General features: G+C 30.2%; 1 protein-coding gene across 1 annotated transcript in view; it reads left to right on the forward strand.

Moving 5' to 3' along the window:
* LOC121121401 (potassium channel subfamily K member 15) overlaps nt 1-21978 on the forward strand; it is an 82085-nt gene that overhangs the window by 10656 nt on the left and 49451 nt on the right. The window lies entirely within an intron of this gene.

Here is a 21978-nt window from a genome sequence, read left to right on the forward strand (position 1 = left end):
TGATTAATGACAATTTTTCGAGATATTCGAGTTTGGGCAAACAAATTTAATTTTTTTGGTTAGAGTTAACATTGACTTTCCTAAGAAGCTGTTGAGATATATCCTCCAGATGAGTTGAGGAACTTTCACCTTAAAATATGAAAGGACTGTAAAATAAATATATTATATATTAATTTAAAACAACCATCAACAAAGTAATTACGTCCTGTAAAGTACCACGATTGAAATCCAAAACTTCCAAACGTCTTCTTAATGTCCTTGGACTTGGTATAGGAAATATTTGTCGAAGTAGCAGCTCTTATCCTGTGGTACCATAAGCAATTGTTAGATGCGATCCTTTTTTTATGGCGAAAGGAGACCAAGGGGCGATATTTTTTGTATAAATGCAAAGATAGCTGGTCATCATTCAATATACGATGAATTGCCTTATTCATATCTGAATATGTATATATATATATAGCTATGTCCAAAAAAAATCAATTCTACCTAAACAGTCGATTTGGCATACTCAACCTGGGTTGGGGTGGATTTAATCAGTTTGTGTGGAACACTCTTGTACATTAATCTTGAATTCAATAGTTGGAGTACCCGTCATTTTGTAAAATAGTTCAAAGACAGACAAGTGGGATTGGACTAGATAGGACTGGACCACAGTCTTGTGTATTTAATGATGTCCGATATATTACTAATTCCATATTCAGTTTTTTTGTTTGTTTTTTTGACCGTCCGGTAACAATACTTCAGTCCAGACTTAGACCGTAGAAAGAAATTTAATCGTTTAAAAATTGTAGACCGTTTTTTTTGTTTTGTTTTTGTACTAATGTATGGACGAACAATTTTCTCCCTATTCTTCTGATTTTTAAGTTGTCAATTTTGATGATTTATGTAACACATTTAACTTCATGTGATGTTATTGTGCCAATGTTCACACATGTCATCATCATCAACAAATTCTTTATAGAATCTTTCTATACAGAATTTGAAATGAGACTCAATCCAGACCAATTTTTCACAGGACGAATCAGGACCTATTTTTTATTATTGTTCTTTAAGGGACTGAATTAGTTCGGCCACCTCAAAATGATAACCAGGAGCGAGCTGGAGGAGTTGTAGTCTCCCTCCCCCTATCCTTCAAACGAAAGAGTGTTGTATTTATGCGACAAAAATTATCGTTTTGTGAAAAAGATTTTAAATAGAAGAACATTTTTTACGTGATATCTCTTCAATAGGTTATTTGATCTAATTCAAGGTCGGCCCGAAAAGTTGATACTTAATTTTTATTACAGAAAATTAAGCCTCCCTCCCCCCAAAAGAAAAAAAATAAGAATTTTCGAAAACTTATTTATTTATTTGTCTTTAATCAAAAAAAAATTTGAAGGTATTTTTTTTCAGTTGAAAAATAAAGTATATTCTATAAGTTCAGTTAAGATCACACATATAATTAATATGTCAGCCCGATCATTAAAAAATAAACAAATTGATTAATTTATGAGGATAGATTTAATGTGCCATAATTAATTTTAATTTACACGGGTTGATACGGAAAAACTTATCATTTCCATATCTAATTCTCATAGTACTATGTATTTATATATATATATTTACTTCAATTCAAATCACTATTCCTACTAATCTACACTTTTTAGAAGCAATAAAATCACTTGAATAGAAACAGAAAAATATATGATTCTAATTTTACTCGATTTTTTGGAGGTTAAATATATTTTTCATTAATTGTAATCAAGATAAATAAATATATAATTCATTTTTCAACTGTGAAAATTTTTGAATCAATTTATATTTACTTTTATTTTCATCTATTCAGTTCTTTCATACTGAAATATGGCACTGAATCGTAACTATACCCTAAAAGCTTGATTTAAAAAAATAATTTAAAGGCCAAACCAATATATATTTAAGTGATTATATATATGTACTACAGCTTAAATAACAATCATAAATGTGGAATTCAGCCTGTGGGGAAAAATGTTGTTGCATTTTGTAATATGTCAGCTCCAATCATTAACAAATAAACTAATTAATTAATTTATGATGATATATTTAATATTCATGATTATGAACCATCAATTATAAATGTTTAATGTTGATTAGTCAAAAAATATATGTGTTCTGGTTGAAGAAATATTTGTATATTTACGTACGTACGTACATACATTTATATGTTGATATGAATAGAGTATTGAAAATTAAAGATAGGTTAAAGCAAAGCAATTTTTTTTTTTTCATAAATAATATATGATAGTGATTATTTATACAGGTCGATACGGAAAAACATATCATTTCCATATTTAATTATCGTAGTACTATGTATTTATATATATATATATATAATTTCCACTTCAGTTCAAATAACTATTCCTCCTAATCTACACTTTTTAGAAGCAATAAAATGTACTTATTTGTCTTAAAAACAAATAAAAATTTCAGGCGTTATTTATTTCGACACAAAATCCTATAAAAGTGAAGTTTTTACTTTCAAATAAATTTTTTTTGAGAATTGTAAGGTATTACATAAGACATTTATAAGCCCATATTTGAAAATAATAAATGGTTTTGTACAGAATCGATATAATTTCATGTACATTACTGATTTTTTATCAAATAAAAAGTTATTTCAAACTTTTAAAAATGGCAAAAATTATTTTAATAACTTATGTACCAGTAAATGTGGATTATTAATTTGGATTCTCGCCCATTTAGGTGAGTGATATTTGAAATATACTAGTCCAGACATAATATCACTTGTTCTAGAAAAGGTTTACTTGAATTTGTGAGAGGGCAAATGTTGAATTTTCTTTCTCTGTGTACAATGCGTTTAGGAAACTCTGAAAGATTACCTATCTACGACAATTGACCATTTTTTGAGAACCATATCGTCTTCAAGCCCAATGCATAATTAGAGTTTAAATAAATCTTTGAAATGATGCCATGTTATTTGGGATTTTAGTTCTAGATGATACTCCAGGCCATATCAGATTTTATGTTCTCCGGCTACGCCAGCTACTTTATGTGACAAACAAGCAATCATTTCTTAAATTGTGTTTTAAACGTATTAGGGAAAAATACTTTTTGGGTCCGTGGGTCATTAGAGTTAGACACCCGGGTCCAAGAATGTTGAAATTAATAGTATTTTACAGCTTTCCTCTTGACTAAAGTTTTAACCGAATTTATCTTAGAATAAGGTCACAGCGTATATTTGAACTTTTAGCCCGGTAATAATACAAAACGAACTTCATTCAAATCTCAAAAACCGGCCAGAAGTTTGATCTTACCTACTTGGGCGTCATATTAAGATCTATTTAGTTTCCTTTAAATGAAATATGATTGGGCTTTGTAGGTCTTCGGGTTTTTAGTAAATGGTCAATTTTCCACATTTTGTAAACGTACCGTAGAGGATGGGCTTTTTAAATCCGGAACATTGGAAGATAATGTCATATTGCAATCTATTTCCGTAAATAAATTGAGTAATTCATAAATATTTCACTCTCACACAAAGGGATCCATAGTGAAGTCAATCACTCAAACCAACCCCCTCCAGCTTCAACCATAGCCTCCAACATAACACAGCCTTTGATGAGGATCTGTTTGTACCCATGTTGGATACTGCCTCGAGAATGTACGTCTGCAAGGAGTCAACAGGGTTATGTGCACGTTTATTGGACTCTTTCTCCAAGACACCCAACCTATAATTGTCGAAGGGGAGAGAAAGGAGGTCACATAAAGGTATTTAAAATATTAGGTTTGCCGGAATAAATCCAGTTTCAATTACCCAATTTGGACAAATCGCACGAATTTAAAATTCTAACATAACACCAGATCTTTTAAAATCAAGTTAAGTTCTCCACATGTAGTTATTTGTATCTTTGGGCGTGCATCCGGTAAGGAAGCATACAATAATGGTAACGCAGTATTCGTATATTGTAGACATCTCAAGCATGTTATATTTTTTTCTCACAGAGTTTCGTCAGCTAGATCTAATGAGCACATTTTTAAAAACATAGATCTTGAGTTTGCCAAAATATTTAGCTTTATACTTGTTCTTTATTAAAATTCCCGCCCTGTATATATATGTATATTCAATATGAATTATTTGACTTATATTTATTACACTTTTGTCTCTTTAATATGTTCATACAATGTGCTATATATTATCTATAATATTAATAAAGTGTTGTTATAAATAGTAAGACATTTAAAAAAAAAATTAAACTTTCTTGATTTATATGTGAAAATATATTCTTTTTAATTAAATACCGTACGTACATAAATTATATCCTACATATTAATTAACAAGATTAATTCATCTTATATATTGAGAAATGCCTCATGATTTTAATTATAGGATTGTTATTTGAAAGAAAGATTTATAATATGAACGGAATTGTGTGGGACTGGGGACATTTTATTTATATACATACTTTTAAGCATGGTTATAAATATACATAGTTTATAAACCGATTAATTCTTTCATGTTGTGTCAATGAATATATACAATTAAATAACTTATTTTTGTTATTTTTTTTTTAAATGGGGGTTGGGGGGCGAATAGAGGTATATTTATTCTTTGTAGCTTTTATTCTATTTTCCAGTGCAGTTATTTATACCGGGCCCGGAAGTGAAAAGTAGAGATATTAAAACTGGAATTTTAATAAGCTTAAAATCAGAAACTACTTTAACTAAGCTTTCTACAGATGTTTGAACATGTGTTACAATTTACCATCTTTAACGTAGGCTCCATCTTATTTCATATGACCACGCTTTGCCAGTGCAAGCTCTGATAGGTAGATTTAATATAATTGGGGATCATGGTGTTCTAATGCTCATCAACGGAAGTTTTCAGAGATTGAAGATTTGCTGATTTGACTGACAAGCTCTGTGCTCAATAGGTGGAGAGAAAGAAAAGTCGAAAAAGTTGGCATCTGGGGATTATGGTGGCCACAATGTTTTTGGCTATTATGAAATCTTGATTTCCAAAAAGTATTGTCTTTATGTAACCCTTGCTGTGCGTGCAGGTACACCATCTTTTTTAAGGTCTTTTTGATGGCAGAACCGTCATTAATGGCCTTCTTGGCATTGTAATTAGTCAAGTTTCGAATCTATATTGTTGAGCGTTCAACACAGGTAAAGCAGCAATCTCAATTAGTTTCTCTCTTTGTTAGGCCAGATTTCGATGGACTGTGTTAAATTTTTTTGGAGGGGGACGCCAATACACTTAGTTTTTCAGCAGATGTTTTTATCCCATGTGTTTTTTTTATTCTTCTTTTATAAATGTCCAAATATCATCTATGCACCCGATAGTCAGATTTTTTTTTCTTAGAATACAAGAAATATATTCATTTAATATTTATGTAAATGATAACTCAATTTACCTTCATTAAATTTCCATTATTTTAAATCAGTTATTTGTCGTACAAAAATAAACTTCATATTAATACATTGTGTAAAAAATAAAACACATTCATTGCATTGAAAATTTCTGTTAACTTTCTCAATTGGGCAAAAAAAAAGTTATGTTAAGAACTATTCACTAACGCAATAGTATTGTCATGATGTTTCACATTTAAAATAAAAATACATTTATTTAAATCTTAGAGACAAGTACATACAATATACATAATATTGTCATTAAGGCTTTCTATAGCTGTATAAATTTAAGAAAGCATTTTTTAAGTAAGATATATGTATTGTAACAAAAATGTTTAGTTATACCTACATAGTTGTGAGAATGAATTATGAAAAAAACAAAATTTAAAGAAACTATTATTGGAAAATATTGTTCATTATGAATGTATTTTTTTTTTAATTAGCATTAGCATTATTTATGAAAATAAATCAAACATATGTTATCAACATCTGGTAAATATTTAATTAAATTTACATAAATATACTTTTGTATCAGTAGACATAACGTATTTAAACGAATGTTGGTTATTTTTTGTTTCTATTTAAATAAGATTTTCGTAGACTTAATCAGAATTCAACGTTATCGATAATTTAAAAACATCGATCTAAGATTTCTCGGATAGTATGAGTATACTGCATAACGTATAATGAAGTATCTTTGAGAGATTGCATCTTCAAAAAATTGGATAACATTTGTCTTAAAGTAATAAAAAAATTTATTTGATCTTTTCTTTTGTTCATTCTTTATTAGATCGTTGTGGTGGAAGCATCTCCTTTTAAAAGAAAAATGGAAAAAGGAAAGTTTCTTAAGTGTTCCATCAAGTTATCAGCATTCATAACCTAAAATACATACAGGGCATAATAACAAAATCCGGTGCTTTTGATCTTTCTACTTTAAATTGACACAAAATGAACATCTTTTAAAATTAACTATAAAGAAACTGAGCAGCATATACAATCATTGGAATTTATAATACTCAATATATCCTCCATTGGGCTCAATAACGACTTTGATTCGGGTCTTGAACCGTGCACAGGCCCCGGAAACTAGAGCCTGATATAAATTCTTGTATTTCAGGATGATGAATTCGATCAAGGACTTTTTGATGGTGTGAGGATCTCTGTTGATCTTTGACTCAAGGTAGCTCTAGATAAAATAATCCATTATATTTAGGTGGTGATGGTAGGATAGGAGGCCAAATATACTTGAACACCCAGCCGTAGCATTGCTTATGGAGCCAATCGTGAATCATTTTGATATTGAAAGGATTAAAGAATTGAGTCAATAAATGATAGTGAATCTAGCATATGAACAAGTGAATAATATTTAAAAAAGTAAGGTAATTAATTACAAAATATTATTCCAGGGTTTGAAAACCAATATACGTAAATATAGGACAGACTAAAAATAAATATGAATAGGTATTAAGCTACTTCAAACTAGCAATCATTTGGTCTATCTATTGATAATACATGAACAGCTCTTAAAAATATTTTTTAATTCTCAAACTTGTCCATACAATAACATTCTAATGCCCTAATTATAATTACTGATCAAAATATGATTTTAACATTAATTTAAATTAACTTTTTAAATAAATAAAATCTGTCAACATCTACAATTCAGAAGACACATACAAGGATATAACATGAACTGAAAAAAGAGCCAATAAGAATAAAATATAATAACTAATTCATTATTAAAAATACCAACAGTACCATAGTATTCAATATACTAGGTATGCCCCTATGAAATGAGACTTTCAGCTATTGGTCCATATGTGTAGCCAGCAGTTAGACATTATAAACCGGTCCAAAAACTATATGCTTATTTCGGCATGTGTTAACAATATTTAATTCATTGTTTGTATAGTTTCACTCAAAAACGCACTGTTTTCGCTCGTAAAAATGTCTAATTTTGTACCTACAAACTACGATGTGCAGACATCATTGATTTTCTGTTACCAATTGAAGAAAAACGCTTCTCAAGCCCATGAAATGCTTGTGTAAGCTTATAGTGGACATGCTTTAAGTAAAGCACAGTGTTTCAGGGGGTTTCAAAAATTCCAAAGTGGTGATTTTGACGTGAAAAATGAAGAGCGCAGCCGGCCACCGAAAAAGTTTGAAGACGCCGAATTGCAAGCATTTATAGATACAGAGGATGGCACCTTCCGGTTATCACTTGTTTGCATCGATGAGCCACGCACTAAATGATTTACGCTTCGACTCTCACGCTGAAGCCAAAAAATGGATCGATGTCAGGATTGCAGGCAAAGACAAACAATATTTTTGTAAAGGCATCCATAAATTGCCTGAAAGATAGGAAAAATGTGTGGCTAGCGAAGGCGCATATTTTGAAAATTAAATTTTTAACCATATTTTCACAAAAAACGTTCCAAATTTTTTTTAAAGTCTCATTTCATAGGCGCAATCCTGGTAGGCCCCTTTTACGTCAATAATATTGCAAACGGGAGTAGGTCTTGATGACAGTCTCCTTTCCACACAAAGAAGTCTAACGGTTTGAGGTTCAGGGAGGTTGGAGGCCAAACACAGAGTCTAACCAAGTCAAAAAAATTCTGCCAACATATTTTCTTAGCAGTGTTGCATGAAGCAGAGTCATAATCATTTCCAGACTCTTCCAGTTCCATGTTGGCTTTACATACAAAGGACTTGTCAAGGTTTAATAATTTTGTAATTTCAACATTGTCTCCTGCGGTACAAATCACAATAAGGACAGTTTGCCTTTTCCAGGATTGTGGAATAAATACTTTGTTGATTGATGCCATTTTTTAACTGACGCAAGTTAACTTGTGGCTATAGACCAAAGGAACAAATAGCGTCCTACTGGTGCATGCGCAGCTGTTTCAGGCGCTCAAAGTTAGTTGTTAAACGACAGCTGGACTTTGTATAGCTACACATTAAAATGGGGGATTCTAGTTTTTATAGTACACTTATTAAATTTTCTAACTATAAAAACATTGTATAAATCCACATATTTATGTGTAAGTCTACATATGTAGATCTTATGAATACTCTTGAAGTATATATACGTTTCCTCTTATATAACAGGATTGAATAATATACTATATGTTATTTTGCTGAAAAGTGGTAGATTATTTTGTAGATTACTCTTTTATATATTCCAAAATACATAAAAGAAAATGGAAAGTAAGTTAAATAGTTAATTATTACAATAAACTGATATTTTAAAAAATGCATCAGGAGCCTATGCCTCACCATTTAACTCTAATATGATCCGCCTCATAAGAAAAAAAGACTTACTATAGCATATAAATAAAAGAAAAAGAGAGGAAAAAAACAGAAAGTGAGGGGAAAAGAATTGTCTATTTCTTTGTATTTATTTTCTAATTAAAAACAGTCAAAAGCATTTTTAAGACACTTTGGATGTTGTTGTTTTTTCTCTTATGCTTTTTAGAGCCTACGCATTTAGAAAACAGTCTTGTCAAATAATTGAAGAAAAAGAAGAAAATGAAAAAAAAGGATGGAGGATTTATATTTACGTACATACAGAATAGAAATTTGGAACAAAACTATCATTTGATACCAGGTGTTGCATGTAAATTAAAACACTTATATTAACTCTTATAAGTCGAATTTATGTGAACCCATTTCAAACCTTAACATTGTGACAGAAGCTGAGGAGTTTATGTTTGATTTCCTGGATCGTACGTCACTTCCTTGGTGTAAGAATGTGTTGAGAAAGAAAATTTTGGATTCAGATCCGAGAATGTCTTTGTACGGGAATAATTCCTCCAGAGATTTCTGATCAGCTAATGCAGTCCAGGAACATAGTCTAACTTATAAAGCAGTCAGCTGTAATAGTCTAGAGGAACCGCTTAGACACAAAACCGGAAGTGGGGTTTTGGAAAAAGACTTCTGGACCCAAGTCGATGTGGTATAGAGATATAAATTTTGTGTATTTCGGGCATGTAAAAAAACGAAAATCAACATGATAACCCTGAGAATTTGAAGAATGCTTTAGAAGAGAGAAGCTACAATCAGCTGTGACAATGGAGGAAAAGGGCTAAAGGAAATAAACTAGGATATTAGGAATAATTACTCCGTTGTCGATCCTCCATTCTACTCTTAGTCCAACAAGGACTTACAATTATAACTCTACAACAACTCTTCAAAGGTACTCTCTGTATTTTATGAGGGGAGATGAATGCTCAATCATATTTTGAAAATAATGGAATCTTATAGGAAAGGAAGTTCACTAAACAGGAATTAAATAATAACGAAAACTGTTAAGGAAAGGAATATTCATTCTGGAGACCAACTCAAAAAAAAAAACACAAGACTTCCTTCACCATCCACCACCCGGAAATTGTATCCCTGAGGTCATCCGTCATAGAGTACAGAGAGGGTATAGGAGAAAAAACTATTTGCAACGGGTATGTCGCCTTTAGACGCCACCTGAAGGCCATCAGTTTCACCATGGGTGACTCCATTGAGAATTAATTATTCTCAAGGAGTCTGTGAATATAATTGAAAAAAATAAAACTGTAGCTCATTTTTGTTATTAAAAAGTTTCCTAATACCCATGCAACACCCGCTACAAATTCCGACAAGGCGTGTCTAATCCTTTGTGTTATTATAGATCATATAATATGTATGAACATATATAGGTATATAATATATGCTTAAAAGTGTTTATAATTTTTTGATGTGAAAGATTTTTTAAGGACTAAAGAAAAATCAAATTAGAAAGTAGGTGAAATATGTGTCACAATATCTTATAATGACTTAGTAAATACTTTTATGTAAATCCCAATATTAAAATTACATCCATGCATTATTGAATTTATTATTCAGGGTGTATCTAAACGCAAGGTTTCATTGTATACCATATATATATATATATGTATAAGAACCATGATTGAAAATACAAATTGACAATGATAGATGAGTTCAAATAAAGAAGCATTAGTTTCCATTAATAATAATAATAATATTTGTTTGGATACATTATTTCACTCATTCGTCAAAATATGCTACATATTACAAACTCATCAATGCAAGTAAATAACGCAAGAATTGAAATTTCAAAGGTACTACACCAATATAAGTAAAAGCTTATATTTATGCTATTTGTGTATTCATATAATAATTAATAAAATCTTTTACAAATAAATATGATATTTAGAAATCTGGAAGTTGTTTATCTTGTAAAGAAGATTATCAAAATAATAATCCATTAAGTATATTTTATGAGTTAATTTGTTTCTATAATTACAATGATTATACAATAATTGAAATCTATTTACTCACTTATCACAAGCTAAAAAAACAAAAAACAAATTGGTGCCACTTTTTTTTATCTTATAGGTTTTAGTACTTGACCTGTTTATAAGAATTTTTACTTATTTTTTGTAGGTATCCTATTTATGCAGTTTTATCAGCATTTTTTTTAGTAATTTCAATTTTTAAATGTGGCCTGTTAACACAAAATTAAGTTGAAATAGTTTTTCTTTGAAATGGAGTGTATTTACATTTTTATTCATTGATAAATTATCCTTAACTTATAAACTTAAAATTATTCTTATTAATTATTACAGTCGGTAAAATTGATTTTCACAATATACCAAGGATATATTCTTATATTTTACATAAAACACCATATCCAGGCCAATATAAGTCTCCTAAATAGACAAAAAGTTTTAAATTATATTGAAGGAATTTATGTCTCCTATCTCATCCTGCAAACTTAAAAAAAGCTTATTGTTGGGTAAAATATATCTATGACAAATTTGGCTATTATTATACAGTGTGCGAGCTAAAATCGTGGACTTGACTTTAAATCAATCTGGATTTCTTTAGGGTAAATATGTAAAACTACTTGGCTGCGTTTTTAAAAGTAGTGACTATTTAGGTTAATAAGAAATAAATAAAAAACTTTCAAACATCAACAATTGTCAGCATGGAGGCGAAAGGCAAAGGGTGTCTGATTTTCTCAACGCCCAAGGGAGTCTAGAGGAGATCAGAAAGGTCGTAAAGTAGTCTAGGAATCTTGCTAACAAGATTAAAGACATTGGCAGGTTCAGGGCAGAGCTTGAACGGTTCCCTGGCAGCGGTAAATTCCAGAAAATTGAGTTCAGGGAGGACATGTACACCAAAATTACCAGAAGTCCGGCCAAGTCGATGGTGCAGCATCCCAAGACTCTTAATGTCAGTGATTGGATCCTGATAGTGTATGTGAAGGATTTGGAGAAGGCTTCTTACGTAGGATGACATTTGCAACCACTTTCAACTGCGACCAAGGCCAACTGTGTACAAAGAGGTAAGAAATTGTTGACTAAGTTAAAGCATAATGGGTCAACAGCTCACCCAGCCCCAAGTTGGAGGCCTTGGTTGTAGCCAAAGAAAATCACTTAGAAAAATAGAAAGACACATCAATAAAGAAGTATGCCTCAATGCTATACTCCTTGTCATTCTTTCAAAAGTTTAGCCTATACGTATGTTCATTATAAAAAAAGTTCACGAATTTACCTCACACAAAGTACATGGAAATTAAAAAAAATCATTGAGACTTTCTCATTTTCTTAATATTTGCTCAAGATTGTTTCTATGATGAAATACATTTCACTACATTTTTAGTCACTTTTTAGTTATAGAGAAATAAAGAATACACGATACCTTTTTTTTAAATTTTATACTGAAATAATGAAATTATACAAATAAATATATTTCATGTAAGATCATCAATCTCGAGATGGTAATTTTTTTTTTCCTCGGTTTTTTATTTCATTAAATATCACAAAAAAGTATTTTTATAATTGAATATTCTCGACTAATCATACTTTTTTTAAATTATTAGAAAGAATGTTCAATTTGAAAGACTTTGTTGTGTGTATATTTCATACTCCTATTAAAATGCTTCCAAAATTTAGAAAAACGTGACTTTTGTAAAAAGAAAAAGTTATTGGCGTCAAAGACAGTGGCATTCCTAGTCTGTAATTTTTAGGGGAGCTCATGTATATTCTTTGCAGGTGTCCATCTCTGACACATTCTCAAGCAATATTGAGTCAAACAATCACAAAACTGTAGAAAAAGTATTTTTAGTAGGACATCTTATCTTTCTAATACCATCTAGGGTAAGCCGATTGTACTACCATATACATAGTGATATAAATCGAGTGTATTTTTTACCTGGCCCGTTTTTTTGGAATTGGTATTATGAAGAGTGAAATTTCTATTCTTAGCCTGCTGTCATTATTTATTAATTCCTGGGTAGTGAACTTCTTTTTTTACTACATTCAATTATGTTAAAAATTGGATCGAACATAGTCATGTGCACATAAAAGACAGAGATAAACATTGAGAATTTGTTGTAGAGTTATAAGTCCTTGTAGGACTCAGAGTAGAATTGGGGATCGACCCTGGAGTAATTCTATCAAATGTCCCTGTTTACATCATTTTCTCTTTTCTATCATGTCACAACTGATTTGAGCTGATATAATTAAACGTCATGACAGCTAAACTGCTTTCCTTCAGAACATTCATCCAATTGTCAGGATTGTGATGTTGATCGTCAGTTTCTTTTTTTAACATCCCCAAAATACGCACGATATGCATTACTAATTATAGAAAGCGTCATATACATTACTAAAGGCATCTATTAGAAAAATAATGGATTTATTTTTGCTATATCTAATGTATTTTAAATTCTAAATGGATTGATGTGGTATCACATTTTGACAATTATAATAATGACTAATTTTTTTGATTTTGAAATGGAGTAATATTACATAAGTAAGAGAAATTGAAAATTAAACAATCAAAAATTTTATTTAGGTAACACGGGCTCAATAATATAAACATATCTTTTTAGTGTTACTGTATCAAAAAATAATTTTAAAGGTGCCCTAATCTATCAATTTGCAATTTGATTACCTTAAACTCAACTCCTGATAAATCTTATAAATAATAAAAAGAATTAACATAAAAATTCTACATTTAGTCATCATGCATCTTTACATGAAGCACTTTACAATGAAGGAAAGACACGCTCCCAAATGAACCGGACCCTAAGCGACTTGATAAGTCTTAGAACCATTGAATATACGATCCAGAAGCTTGTTAAAATTGGTAGCTGAAATAGCATGCCAAGAAGTGGTCGTCCAAGTTCAGCGAGCATCCAAAGGAGCATCTAAATTGTTCGATTATGAATTTATTGGAAACGTAAAGGATCCATGTCCAAAATAGCTACAATTTTTCAACCATCAATGCATGGGTTAGTCCGAAATGACTTTAAAATGAAATTTTTTAGACTATGTTAGGGTCAGAAACTCACAAAGGCTATATACCAGTCAAAAGAATGGACAGGTACGATACATTAAAATCAGAAATAAAATGATCGAGTAATGGTTAAAACTTCCCAACAATTACCTTGGTACAAAAAAAGTAATCAATTGCCGAGTCAACAACTTATTTTTGATTGTCTAAACAAGAGTTGCAATTTCTAGTTATATGATGCCTTTAGTCTTTCCATTGGAGAGTCATCGTATTAAGCAGGAAGACTACATCTCGAAAATTTTGGAGTCTGTTGTCCTTCTTTAGCTTAAAAAATATTCCTTAGATAGTAAGAAAAACATTTTCACCAAGATAGACCTCCTATTCATACTTATCGAAAATTTAATGGCTGGCTAGAAAAAAAAAAAAAGAATTCAGTTTGTGGAAAAATTTATACGGTCTCATTCACGTCCAGGTCTCAACCCTCTCGATTCTTTTGTATAGAGTTATTTAGAGTCAAAGGATATCCCTTTATGACTCAATGTGCCAAATTTGGTACATTTGGAAAATTACAAATAAGTCAAATTACTGTGGATGTATCTGTTGGAAACTTATCATACCAGTTAAGTACACGTTTACAACAACACTGATATTATGTATTACACAAAAACACGCATGGTATTTCAGTTACATCTAAAAATTAATAGGTGTGCCTGTATTTTTATTGCTCATCATCCTCTCTAACAATTTTGTGGGACAAATCTCGTGAGTTATGTACTCATACAATCATTATTTTAAGTATTATCGACTATTAAATACTTAATATGACATTTTGCATTTGTATGAACAATGTGATATATATGACCATTTCATTATACATTTCTGTGTGCCTGATGTGCCAAATTTGGGATATATCAATTAAATACAGGTTCATTTTAAAATATTTTATTTTATGCTGAATATGAGTTAGTTATACAGAATATACTTCATATATGCGAGAAAAATTTAAAAATATAATTTGGGTCACAAAGGGATAAGGTTCATTCCTATCATAACGTAGTTTCTTTCCAAACTGTCATCGAAGAAGTGTGAGTGGAACTTCCGCAAAAATGCATTCATACAGCATCCAACTCTTTTAAATTTATTTTGTATTTGTAAATTTTATTATATATCAGCCAAATTGTATCACTGTGATATACTAACAAACAGATAGATTGCCGGAATAATACATTTCATTTACATACAATTATCGCTCTTTTAGAAAGGTAAAAACTTAATGTTTTTTTATAAATCTATAAAAAAAAATCGATAGCCGTTTAGTTTAAATATATTGATTATTTGAACCAAAAAGATTTAATGTAGATGTAATTTATAGTAAAATATAATTATATTTTTTTCTTTGTAAAAATGTATGAAATTTCAAGTATTCATCAATATTGTTCAAACATTGACATTTGTATTTTTTACTAGAAGGATCATTTTTAGTGTAAATTTTTATTTTTAACAAAAAGTATAGTGAATGACACCCGATTGAGTATCCTGCAAATACATGTATTAACACAGTATTTTATTGCCTTATTTAGAAAGATTTCTTTAACATTTTTTCAATTAAATTTTCACGACTTTTAAGCTCAATTTGTCCTCAACTATTGAATAAAAATTAGTTACAAATTACATACACTTTGTTTATATAGTAAATATGTACATACAGAGTGGGGACCCAAAATTTCCAGTCACATTTAATTACAATTTTGTGCTGTTATTTTTTATGACAAAGTTTCATTACGCACTCAAACGAGAACTGAAATAAGTCAATAGGTAATTTTTCTTGTTTTCTTTTTTTTTGTACAAATATGTTTAAACCTGAGCGTTAAATAGTTGATAATGTATGAAGCTTTATTTCCAAAAATATCTCCTTTGAACGTTGGACATATGTGACTCCTCAACACAAAAACAAACTAGAATTATTTTTCTCAAAATTGAGATTGGATTTGATTGGTATTCTTCGAGGAATTATCATCAATTTCTATCAATAAGTTATTCTTATCAACCCTATGGGTGTGTTTCAAATTTCACTTTAAGGAAGTCAAAAATTATCGTTACAATAAAAAATAATAAATTGATAGATATTATTTAAAAGAACTTATCGGGGACAATATAAGTTTATTAAATCTTTTTGAGTGTAGCCAAACTTTTAGGGTATCTTAACTCATCCTGCAAGTTTGAAAACTAAACCTATAATTTATTCAAATATTTTTATAAAATATTGGGGTGTTTTGTACTCGTATATATGAAGTAAAAAATGGACTTTTCTCTTTTACTTGATTTTTGTTGAAGATTGTTTTGATGTTGATGTATATTTGTTTGGTATTGTTTGGTATAAAAAATAATTTCAATTTGAAAATTTATGTTTTTGTGTATACAACGTGCCCCAGCGAATTGGAATGATTTCATTGACTTACTAAATACGTTATCGATCTTTTTCCATAATATCTACTACTAGAGAAATAAAAACAAACAATTATTATGAAACAAATTTATTCATCAGACAAAGGGCAACTGTGATGAAGTCCTAAATAAATCGTGTATCAGGGTTTCTTGATAAAGACATGAGTTATGGCGAAATCTCCCGCATCGTTTCCTGCTCCAAGAGCCTTATTACCAGGATGAATAGGGAAAAGATGTCAAAAAGTGCCTTCAGAGGAGGCTTGGAAGCGTTGGATAAAACTGGAAAGGGACAGCAGATTTCCTGGTTTCCAAAGAGCCTCAAGATCACTGAGGATGTGTAGCTGCAAGTAATAAAGACAGTAGTATGCCCCTAGTTGAAGTCCAACTAACCAAAGGGATATCATTTTTTCCAGCAAAACTTAGCCCCGGCCTCATGGCTAAAAAAACCTCAAAGTGTTGTGACTACAACTTGGCGAATATCTCTCCCTAGTCAATGTTACCTCTGTTCTCACCAGACTGCAGAAAAATGAATTTGTTCTTGAGCTCTGTACATCTCTATTAGTAAATTATAATCAATTTTTTTTATATCTTTACTACTACATATCTTTTATAACAAGTAAAGAAAAAATACTTGCATTTAGATATATTTTTCGCAATATATATCTAGTCTCATGGAGATTTACCCATGAACAATATACATCTGTCAACCTTTTGTCGAAAAAGGGAAGGGGGAAAAGCCTAAATTAGATGGTAGTTGGTCAATTATATCATTCTTTCTAACTGCTCATTAGGTATTAGATCAATGATCAGAATAGTAATAAATAATAAAAGTAAATAATCAATAGTTGACGTAAAAATTAGCAGGAGTCGAGATTTTACCACTTTGTTTTATTCTACTCATTTTATTGTCAATTATTGTTACCTAAACTTTATCAATTTCATATTTATTTTGATTTGTAAATATTCAAATTTTATCAAATGTAACATACCTGCAGTCTCCAAATAGGTAAATAAAACATTCTATGAAGTGCTTAAATTTAGAGCCAACTCATTCTTCAAATAGACTATGCACTTCACTATTTTAAACGACATTTGAATTGTTCATTAAAAATAAATAGAATTCTATGGACTGACTGTTCGTAAATATCTGTTTTTTTATACAAAAGACTATTCCTACCTGTTGTAGAAAATATAAACTAATTTTTTTCGACAAATTTGCAGTATGCTAGGAAAACTGTCAAGAAGTTTCAAAATGATTTTTTTTTTTTTTTCGAAAGTAAATGTTGCTTATTATGCTGATGCAAAATTTGATGACTATGCACGTACTAATAGAGTTATTAAAATATTTTAATGTTCCAAACTTATATCGCATTATTACTAATTGAAAATGGATGCATTATTGTCTTTTGCTTCTAATTGGATTTTTAAATATATTAGTAATATTTTAATGGAAATGATATGAAGCATCACGAAACCTCTTATACTTATTCCTACTTGCAACATAAATAAATCACATGATTTATGATTTTGAAAAAATAGTTGATGTGATAAACCTTATATGAACCCCTTTCATCCATTATTAATATGAATTCATATCTATTCATAAAACTTGGATATCTTAACCACACACTTGTGTTTAACTTGAATTTTAAGGGCCTACTCTCTTATGAAGTTTTCCTCGCGTTTCACTTCCTGAATAAAATTCCTTTCACGGAGGAATAAATTATTGATCGTGCAGATCCCCTTTCAAAAAGCATTGAATTCAAACATTGTGGATCATCATTTATTGGGTCTCAAATACATCAATTGCTTCGGAATACTTCTATAAAAAATGATAATTAAGATAAATAGTAATTATTTTAAGACCCAATTATGAACACAAAAAGAAAGGCAAAGCTCTTATCCTTGATGTACTTGGCAAAAAAATAAGTCAACTGTATTACAATAAATCCATTTATGAGTCTAAATTCTTGCTGTCATTCCTGACACTTCAAGCTTCTTTTCTAATCTCCTGATTATTGTTAACTAGTAACTAGTTGGCGTAATTTTAATAATATTATATTTACTTAAACTTAATTTGTGCAACTCCATCTAACCAATAAAAGGAACATTAAATAAATAAAAAACTATTCCCTTTTTGGAAGGCATAGATGAACGATACTTATTTATTCTGTTGTTGTAGACCATGTATCCGTTCCCATATTTGGAGTTTTTAGTGATAAGGCTACATATCTCGTGGATGCGGCTAAAATTATAGTTTCTCTCTTCTTCAACTACAATAAGTTCATATGACGTCAGTCTGCTCGTAATAATGGTTTTTGATTTTAACAGAGCGAAGGCAGAGGTTTCGTCTTCGGGGTAACACTTTTTTTTTTCATCGTTAAAGTCTAAAAAGTACAAGCGCTTTATTAAATTCTATCACCACCTATCAAACATTTGACATATTATTAACTAATTGCTGTATAATAGCAATATTCACAACAAAAAAAAATATAATTAAACAAGATAAATGTAGTAATTTTTACAAGAATGCTTCTAATAGAAAATAATGTTACAAATAAAATATTGAAAAAAACATAATTATTATTGTAAATATTAGTAAATACCTTTAAATAAGAACAATAAATAACTTTAAATCATAAAAGACTAGATATGGGAAACAGAATTAAATATATTTATGAATGAAAAAATTAGCATCATATAAAGGTAAAATAAGTCATTATTTTCGCCGACTAACCCATTTCACAATACAGTATCAAAATAAAGAATAAAGACCATACTCAAAAAATTAAACATCAAAAATATCGTTGAACAAATCAGCGTTTGTGTGTGTATTCGTCGTCGTGAAATTTGCTTCTAAATGTTGAATAAAATTATCTGGTATTAAAGTTCGAGTACTTATAAGTTTATACAAAATGATGAAAATTTTTATAATAAAGGCATTAATTTATTCTTGATGGAGACCCATGTAAATAAAATAAAAGTGTCTGGAATGTAAAATAACGCTATACGTATGGAAAACCATGAGAGATATCTTGTTTCTTATATCTCTTGTTCCTCCACATTCGGACAAAAAATGAACAAGTGTCTTTAAACAGGTGTTATAGTAAAAGTAAGGTTTTGGATCTTTCCATAAATACTTCCCGTCCTATATGTGTGTGGTTTACAATCCTATATTTAAACCAATAAATGAAATATTCCAATTTTCCATTCGATAGACTTTTAAAGATTTTGTGGGTCGGTGAATCTTTTTTCATTGCATCTCTCTCTTGCAATGAATCTGTTATATTCATTGAGTTTTGATGTGTTTATCAATTTGTAGAATGCGAATTGTAAGATTTTTAACCCCTTTTATAAAGTTGAAAAAGGTGTCTCTGGGACATATTTCTAATCTCTGAAACATATATTTTTTTATAATTCTTCACCTTTCCAATTTTTGAGTTAAAAATATATTGAAATCTCACCAAGGTACTCTAGCTTCCCTTTGATGGGCGTCCCATTTTAACAGCAACTATTCTAATAAAAAAATTGTGAATTATGTATAATTGTGGTAACACTTTCTGGATCCTTTCAGTTAATATTCAACTGAATATTTTGAAAGGAGTCTTCAACATTGTGAGTGATCTTAAATTTTCAATATGTTTGGAGTCTTTGCCCTTTTTTGAATTCAAAATTAAACTTCCCATGGTACAGTGATCCTCAGAAATCCCTTTCGAAAATGCTTCCCTGTAGACCTGCTCTAAAAATAACACAGTATTGACCAATAATTTTGATCAAATTTCATTGGAACTTAGTCAGAGCTTGGCAATTTGTAGTCACAAATATGAAAGTTAATCTCATTCATAGATATTTTCTCTTCTTATGACAGCTTCAAAGTATTAGACAGCTTTGGAGATACTGAGATTTTATATTATTTTGTCAACAAAATCTACTGCACAACATCTGCATTTCCAACAAACATACATCTGCCTTCATATTGATATATGTACTTAGATCTTGATAGTAGCTCGTTATTTCTTGGTGAATAACCATTAGGTTTTCTATGTATTAGCATTCCATCTTTACTGTATAGTACACACCTGTTTATTTATTTGATATTTGACTATTTTCAAATTTCTTTATTACGTTTAAAATTACATATTCTTTGGGTATTTTAGGTAGGTCAGTTCTTATTATTTATTCCTTGTTAAAAATATAAGATGTATTTCGTCATACTTTGTCCATAACAGCTCCTGTGCCTTCTAAACCTCTCCTTTCAATTATGTCTCCCTCCAACAGTTCTTCTTCCCATTTTTCTTAACAACCAATTTGATAAATTCTCTCCTGGGGCAGTCTACTATTAATTTCAGAGCATGTAAAGCGAGTTTCAATTGATCTGGATTCCAATTTAGAGCAGATATCTGTTATTATGATAGCAACTCTGTTTTCCGTATCTTTATCTTCCAATAAGATTATATTTAGTTCCCAATTTTTTGCTTTCAAATTATTGGGACTCTTTATACTCGAGGTTAATGAATTTGGGTGATGATAAGAGTAAATTTTGGGAAGTATAGAGTATTTTCTAACATTGCACCTCAAATCCTCTGAGACAAGAAATATGTCTAGTCTTGACTATTTTATCACTTTGTTACTAGATTTTACTTCAAAAGTGTGTAGTAGTACATTGTGCCAGTGATTTTTATTATCAAAAATAACAAAATTTACAGTAATTTACTCTATAATTTGCATTCGATACCTTTTCTAATTAATAACACTGCACCTCTTGATGGATGTTTTTCTCTCAGGGTGCAGTAGGAGGGAACTGCATTATATTTGTTACTAATAGAAAAAAAATTAATATTTTCCTTGATACTTGTGTCAACAAGTCCCACTATGTCAGCGTCCGCATAATATTCTACATATTTCAATATTTTTCTTGTTTACTCATAACTGACTATAAGATTCACAATTAGGGATATAATATTCATATTATATTTACAAAACAGGCTGATGGCCCCTTTCCATTAAATCTTAAGAGACACTGTTTTATTTGGATCTATTTTCAGTTGAGTATTCACTAGTGTTTGATGTTTTTAGTGGTTTTCGACTTGGGGGATTTCGGTTTCTTAATACACTTTTCTAATCATCTCTAAGACGCATGACGTTCTTAGATTTGAAATTGGAATCAGTTACTTCCTCTTGTATATTTCAATGGGATTTTTAACATCCTTTAACCCTTCTATTGAGATTTGACTTTCTATATTTGTTGAGACCTGCTCAGCGTTCTGTACCGAGCATTCAAGTTCAGCTTCATAGCTGGTATTCTATGTAATGCAACTGACAATAGACGATTTAGGATTCTGATGTTAAGAGTCTTAACACTCTACCATCATTCGACACTGCGAAATTGAGAGTCACATTCTCATTGGCATCAGAATTCGCATCCGTTGCTGTCTTATTGGAAATAAGTCGCTCTTTGATTTTTAATTTTTAGGATAAGTAAAGGACTGCAAAAGTCTTGCATTACAGGTTAGTTTAATATGGCCCAGGCTAAAACATTAATGACACTGCCTTTTATCACCGCCAAATTTTAGGATGAAAGTTTACCTCCAATTGATATAATTTGAAGAAAAGCATTTGAATCTGCTTGGATGCTAATCAGATCATTTGGACCTCTGATTTTATCATAGAACTGCAAATTAGCAGCTTTTTTGTAGGTGGACACTTAGATACACCATAGTCTATAATCTTTCCGAATTGATATGGTCATGTAGTTATATTTAATTTCCCCTATTATATTTACCGCTTCAATGTTAATACTTTTTGACTCTCGTCTCGTTCAGTAGCTCAAAGCCTTTAATCCTTATTTTTAGC

Source organism: Lepeophtheirus salmonis, chromosome 7, assembly GCF_016086655.4.
Source record: "Lepeophtheirus salmonis chromosome 7, UVic_Lsal_1.4, whole genome shotgun sequence".
Classification (NCBI taxonomy): domain Eukaryota; kingdom Metazoa; phylum Arthropoda; class Copepoda; order Siphonostomatoida; family Caligidae; genus Lepeophtheirus; species Lepeophtheirus salmonis.